We start from the raw sequence: 7500 nt of genomic DNA, 5'->3' as shown, positions 1-7500 counted from the left end.
ATATATATATATATATATATATATATATATATATATATACATACAAACATACAAACATATTGTAACGGTTGTGGAAATTCGCATTACACCAGAAAGGTCCTCAGGTGAGATATTTCGATAAGTCCATGTGCAGTTAACCCCCACCCGTTGTTCAGAGGGACTATGTGTGATTCATCTGGGCTGCGACGTTTTGAGTTAGCCATTTTTTCTTTCTCTATTGTTATTTTCGACCATTAAGCCGCCAACAACACAAACAGCCACTACCTTTACCTTCACAACTCCATCCTGCAAACATTGCTTCACCGCCATTCCCAAACGACACCATAACCATCAAACCACCACAGAAAACCCTCCACCACCTTCGCCTTTCTCCTTCACAACTAACAACCGCACGACCTGTGAACACTGAACGTCGGGCTGTCTTGGGCCCGTTCGGCGATTGGTGCCAAACGTACCGAGCCGCGAGCGCGAATGGCGGCCTTTCCGAGGGAGAAATTCGGATCCAAAATGATTCACGCCCACTTCCCCTCCATCCAATGGGCGAGCATGAGGCGGCTTGGCCACGCCTCCAAGCGCGTGTATGTGAAGTCCGTTTATGCAAATATGAGGTACAAGGGAGGTTCACGCCCCTTTTTGCCCGAACAATGGCATAACAGAGGGTGGCGTGGCCCCGCCTCCAATCACGTTTTGATCCGCATATTTGCATATCGGCTCCTCCTGGGTCATAAAGATGCGAGCGCAAGGCGACTCGCCAGAGAGAGAGAGAGAGAGAGAGAGAGAGAGAGAGAGAGAGAGAGAGAGAGAGAGAGAGGGTGAGTCGAGCTGGGAGGAGTTTGAGAAGAGTTGGAGAGAAGTTGCGGAGGAGTTGCAGGGAAGACGGAGGACGGCGACGAGGTTGTGGTGTGGGGGTCGCTCGACTCGTCGTGGGATCCAGGCCAGCCAGCCATACCCCTCTCCCTGAGCATCAGCGATTTCCCCCCCCCCATTCGCGCTGAGATAGTGCCGAGGGGCCCCCGTTCCTCCCCCAGCCTAAACGTGGTGCCAACAAGACCGCTCGCGTGGAGCACGCCGGAGAGGACTCACCGACCACGCCAAGGCACGGAGTCGGGGCGCAGCGGTGCGAACATTGCGGCTTGCCCGCCATCGCGTCACGAGGACGCGGGTAAGACCTCCCCGGTCTCATGGACCTGGCCGATCCTCCAGGATCCACGTACATTTGGTCTACGGACCTGTCTGCCTCCTCGCCTATGAGGGTGGCTTCCTTTTTCCTTTGCTTTTTGTACAAATGCTTGTGGTGGCGCCGTCTGTTAAGTAAAACTGCGTAAGTGTTGCCGTGTGTCGGTCTTAGTCGGTAGTATCTCTCTTTTACTGTTTCTTTCTGTGCTTGAATACGTGCCTTTTATTAGCATTACTGTGACCGAATACGTGCCTTCTGTGCTGTCTGCGTGTGTGAAATAAATGTGCTTGTTCAATTGTTTCCACTTTGCTTTGTCTCCTTCCTTTTGTTTACTCTCCATCCTGCATCGCATAAGAGATTGTTAGTGGGTGTAAGTTCTCGGTAACTAATCTGAACCGTCGAGGTCGACGATAACTCCGCTCGGTTATCTCTGCAGTACGGAACGAACCGCTTAAGCGGTTCATGTCCGAAGTCGACCTGCGGCGAGGTACAATCGCCCGATTAACCATCCGCGTTGGTACTTATATATGTATACATACATATATATATATATATATGTATACATATATATATATATATATATATACATATGTATACATATATATATATATATATACATATGTATACATATATATATATATACATATGTATACATATATATATATATATACATATGTATACATATATATATAAATATGTATACATATATATATATATATATACATATGTATACATATATATATATATATATATATATATAAATATATATATACATATGTATACATATATATATATATATAAATATATATATACATATGTATACATATATATATATATAAATATGTATACATATATATATATATACATATGTATACATATGTATACATATATACATATATATATATATATATATATATACATACATATGTATACATATATATATATATATATATATATATATATATATATATATATATATATATATACATACATATATATGTATACATATATATATATATATATACATACATATATATATATATATATATATATATATATATATATATACATACATATATATGTATACATATATATATATATATATATATATATATATATATATATATATATATATACATACATATATATATATATATATATATATATATACATACATATGTATGCATATATATATATATATATATATATATATATATATATATATATATATATATATATATATATATATATATATATATATATATATATATATATATATATATATATATATGCGATCGCGCCGCCATTATGCGACTCAGTTTGCCGATAAAGTCCGTGCTCAGTAAATGGGGTTGAGCTTCCCCACGGATGAAAATTACAAGCAGTACCATCCCGGGCCATGGATCCTACATTACTACACATATACATTTCTAATAACCCCGGCACCCACTCGCCTTGAAACGCCATCTTATTTCACGTAAGAGATTAATTTAGTACGCTCGTAATTTGGACGGAATCGAGGGTCGCTCCACTCACCCCTGAACCGATTCCCATAAATTTAGCTTGGAGACGGGAGAGTTTGTTTCCCGCTCGCTGACACCAGTGTTGCGAATTCGCGCCTGCCGGCGTGCGATCGGCCACGTAACTCGAATCGCGGAACGTCGCCCACCGGACGGACAATTCAGTTGTGACCCTCTCGGAACAACGCCGGGAGCGAGTCACGGGTGGGTCTTTCGACCTCACCACAATCGTGCCAATCGGCCACCCACATAGGATAGGGTTGTTCGACAAACTCGACCTACCTAAGTACCTACGCGGATGGTTAATCGGGCGATCGTACCTCGCCGCAGGTCGACTTCAGACACGAACCGCTGAAGCGGTTCATTCCGTACTGCAGAGATAACCGAGCGGAGTTATCGTCAACCTCGACGGTTCAGATTAGTTACCGGGAACTTACACCCACTACCAATCTCTTACGTGATGCAGGATGGAGAGTCAACAAAAGGAAGGAGACGAAGCAAAGCGGGAACAATTGAACAAGCACATTTATTTGACACACGCAGACAGCACAGAAGGCACGTATTCAGTCACAGTAATAATAATAAAAGGCACGTATTCAAGCACAGAAAGAAACAGTAAAAGAGAGATACTACCGACTCAGACCGACACACGGCAACACTTACACAGTTTTACTTAACAGACGGCACCACCACAAGCATTTACACAAAAAGCAAAGGAAAAAGAAAGCCACCCTTATAGGCGAGGAGGCAGACAGGTCCGTAGACCAAATGTACGTGGATCCTGGAGGATCGGCCAGGTCCACGAGACCGGGGAGGTCTTACCCGCGTCCTCGTGACACGATGGCGGGCAAGCCGCAATGTTCGCGCCGCTGCACCCCGACTCCATGGCCTGGCGTGGTCGGCGAGTCCTCTCCGGCGTGCTCTGCGCGAGCGGTCTTGTTGGCACCAAGTTTAGGGTGGGGGAGGAACGGGGGCCCCCTCGGCACTATCTCAGCGCGAATGGGGGGGTGAGGGGAAATTGTTGATGCTCAGGGAGAGGGGAATGGCTGGCCGGCATGGGTCCCACGACGAGTCGAGCGATCCCCCCACACCGCAACCTCGTCGCCGTCCGCAGTCTTCCCTGCAACTCCTCCGCAACTTCTCTCCAACTCTTCTCGAACTCCTCCCAGCTCAACTCACCCTCTCTCTCTGGTCACCTTGCGCTCGCATCTTTATAGGACTTAGGAGGAGCCGATATGCAAATATGCGGATCAAAACGCGATGGGAGGCAGGGCCATGCCACCCTCTGTTCAGCCATTGGTCGGGCAAAAAAGGGGCGTGAACCTCCCTTGATCTGCATATTTGCATAAACGGAGTTCACATACACGCGCTTGGAGGCGGGGCCAAGCCGCCTCGTGCTCGCCCATTGGACGGAGGGAAGTGGGCGTGAATCATTTTGGATCCGAATTTCTCCCTCGGAAAGGCCGCCATTCACGCTCGCGGCTCGGTGCGTTTGGCAACAATCGCCGAACAGGCCCTAGACAGCCCAACGTTCAGTGTTCACAGGTGGTGCGGTTGTTTGTTGTGAAGGAGAAAGGCGAAGGTGGTGGAGGGTTTTCTGTGGTGGTTTGATGGTTATGGTGTCGTTTGGGAATGGCGGTGAAGCGATGTTTGCGGGATGGAGTTGTGAAGGTAAAGGTAGTGGCTGTTTGCGTTGTTGGTGGCTTCATGGTCGAAAATAACAATGGAGAAAGAAAAAAAATGGCTAACTCAAAGCGTCGCAGCCCGGATGAATCACACATATTCCCTCTATACAACGGGTGTGGGCTAACTACACATGGACTTTGAGATATCTCACCTGAGGACTCTTTATGGTGTAATGCGAATTTCCACAACCATAACAATATATATATATATATATATATATATATATATATATATATATATATATATATATATATATATATATATATATATATATATATACATATATATGTTGTTACGAATTTGGAATTCGATTGCACACAACATACAGGTTCCTTTAGTCAGCTATGTCGATAAGTGCTTGTTCCCTCGATAGCTCACCTTCCATTGTCTAAATGTTCAGAAATCGATTAGGTGTGCTGCGGATCGATTTAATAGTTAGGGAATGAACAATGGAGACATCCCTCCCCCTCTTCTGCAAAGAGCAAGAAGAACCCTACCATCCCGTGACTCATTATGTCAAGAACTCCCTCCCACCCGTGGCTGAGCGGGGGATGGAGCACGAGGGCACGAGTCATGAGTCACGCCGGGAGAAGGATAAGAGAAGATCTTTTCTTTGTTCGTGGGCAGAGTTGGAGAAGGGAGTTGAGGGGAGTCGTTCAGCAGACCTTCGGGTCCTGTTTGGATTGGGTTCGGGTTGAGGCCTTCGGAAGCCTTTTGCTTCGGCTGGCTCAGTGAGCTTCGGCTGAAGCCTGGCTCGGAAGGAGGCTTTTTGGAGGCTTTTTGCTTTGATGGTTCCGTGAGCTTTGCCTTCTGCTTGGCTCGGGAGAGCTTTTTGCTTCAAGCTGCCCTGTTTGGAAGAAAGTTAAGCCGGTCGCTCGGCTCGAGCTGCGAGTGGTGGCGTCTTCTTGGTTCGTGGAGCTCTTTGTTCTCCATTTTGGTTCCCGGCTTGGTGCGACTCATCGACCTCTTCATGGAGGTGGTTTCTCGGGGAAGTGACGCATCGACGGGAAGGATCGGCGCCTCGTCTCACCAGCACGTGTTGAGAAGCGCGGGAGGATTCGCGGGAGCTCGGGAAGGATCGCAGCTCACGGCGATTGGATATAGCTCGTTCTCGCTGGAGCCCGAGTCCGAACAACTTGAGGACCACACGAGGTGGAGAGGTTCGAGATCGGCTCTGGGTTTCAGCTCACCTGTCCTCCGAGCTGGAGCCCGTTATTAAAGGCTTCTGCCACCATTTCTTGGGTGTGTGTTTGTGTGCGTATGTGTGTCCGTGGGCCCGTCTAATAAGTAGGAAATTTTAAGTGCTTCGTGTGCTGTAAATGTTTGCATTGCATTTCGTATAGACTGTCGTAGTTCTTTTGTCGTGCTTTTGTTGCTTGTATAATTGCATACGTGTTTTGCCTTGTTTAATTGCATACGTGCTTTATTATAATGAATGTCCTTGTGTGAATGCAAACCTGTTCGTTGCGTCCATTCCCTCATTGAACTGCCCCATCTTGAATTGCGGAATATTAGTTGGTTTTTAAATAACCGATAAATATAATCGGGTCCGGCGAGGTCTGGCGATAATACCCGGTCAGTTATCCCAGAACGGAATGGACAGCTTAAGCGGTTCGTGTCCAAGCAGGCCTTCGCCGAGGTACAGTCCCTCGGTAGGTAACCCGCGTGGGTACTTAGGTATATCGATATTCGGCGATTGACCCTATTTCGCGCGGGTAGAATACGGACTGGGCCGTGGTGGGATTAAAAACCCCACCCGTGACTGGTTTCTAGCGTTGTTCCAGAAAGTCACGACTGGATTGTCCGTTCGGTGGGCGAAGCGACCGCTATTGGTTAGATGCGGTCGTTCGCACGCCGACGGGCAGGAAATCTACAACAATATATTCATCCATACACGATAAAAATCTCAAAGTGCCAAGTAGATTTCCACCTTCTACACTTGATTCTGGTATTAAAGGCACTTGGTGTGGTTTTATGATTTTGTTCTCCTTAAAGACAGGTCGATTGATGCGTGTATTATGAATCTGTTTGCATACACGTATGTTAACAAGTGTTGCAGTGATCCCGGACTCAAACGTGAACCAAGGTTCTCTCCTTGTGCTGGTAGCTCCTTTCACATCACACGACCTAGTCTTTGATGACCAGATCTCGTGGCTGAACAAGAGCCACACCGGTCAGCAGAGTCTGAATCCTTCAAAAAGGTTGCGAGCCTTTTATGTCCCATTACCTTCTCGTAGAGTCTGGAGTTCGACCAAGCATCGTGCACCGCGCAGCAGGCTGTATCCAATTGTGAGCCGAGCTGTCTCCAGCTTGCATACGCTTCAATCGAGTGCGCACTTGTCACCATGCTAATTGTCCATCTTAAGGCCCAGTCACACCTTGACGTTTTAGTCAGCGATGGCAACGTATTAAAATTTATGTAAAACGCTGGCTTACGTTGAACTTTTGATGTTTTTTTTAAAGATTCGGACGTATTCATAGCGACTTCGTCTTATGTATAACGCATTAGTAATGGACACAGAACGTTTCGTTGTGTTATAGATAACTTATACCAACGAATGCTGAACCTGTTGTCGGCCTACACAACCTATGCCCAATGATAGTCTAACTTAGGCATAGCGCGCTGCACGCATCGCCGACGATGTTGTGACGTAGCCTATTAAAAGGCTGACGCACAACGATTCGAATCATAACTGCCGTAGAAATGGAAGTGTCAACATCGCAGTCACACCTTGGCGATCTTGCCAGCGTATGCCGACCTAAGAAAAATGTGTCTAAAACGTTGGGGCACGTCAAATACGGTATGAGTAAGTTTGGTACACGTGAGTAGAACGCTAAAGTACGCTATCATAAGTCGTAGTAAGTAGAGTAAATCAAGAAATTTTAAACATGTTCAAAATTTTACGACGTACTTGGCGTATGACACACGTTCCGCATGCAATGGGGATAAGTTGTACACACGATATGTGGACGCTTACACACGTCCACAAAGGCTACTTATAAGCTACTCATAAGTCGAAACACGTCGCGGTAATGTCTTTTTTACGCGAAACTTATTTCTAACTTATGTTTGACGTGCTTTGAACCAATTCTTTACGTAGTCCCAACACACGTTGA

At 45.7% G+C, this 7500-nt stretch overlaps 1 protein-coding gene across 1 annotated transcript in view; it reads right to left on the bottom strand.

Moving 5' to 3' along the window:
- LOC147033982 (ARF GTPase-activating protein GIT1-like) overlaps positions 1-7500 on the bottom strand; it is a 149025-nt gene that overhangs the window by 60442 nt on the left and 81083 nt on the right. The gene's annotated exons all lie outside the window — the stretch shown is intronic.

The sequence above is a fragment of the Eptatretus burgeri genome, chromosome 1 (genome assembly GCF_056783735.1).
Source record: "Eptatretus burgeri isolate ZD-2024b chromosome 1, Ebu_testis_v1, whole genome shotgun sequence".
Lineage (NCBI taxonomy): Eukaryota > Metazoa > Chordata > Myxini > Myxiniformes > Myxinidae > Eptatretus > Eptatretus burgeri.
Note: the sequence above shows the minus strand (reverse complement) of the source record. Positions and strands in the feature narration are given on the sequence as shown.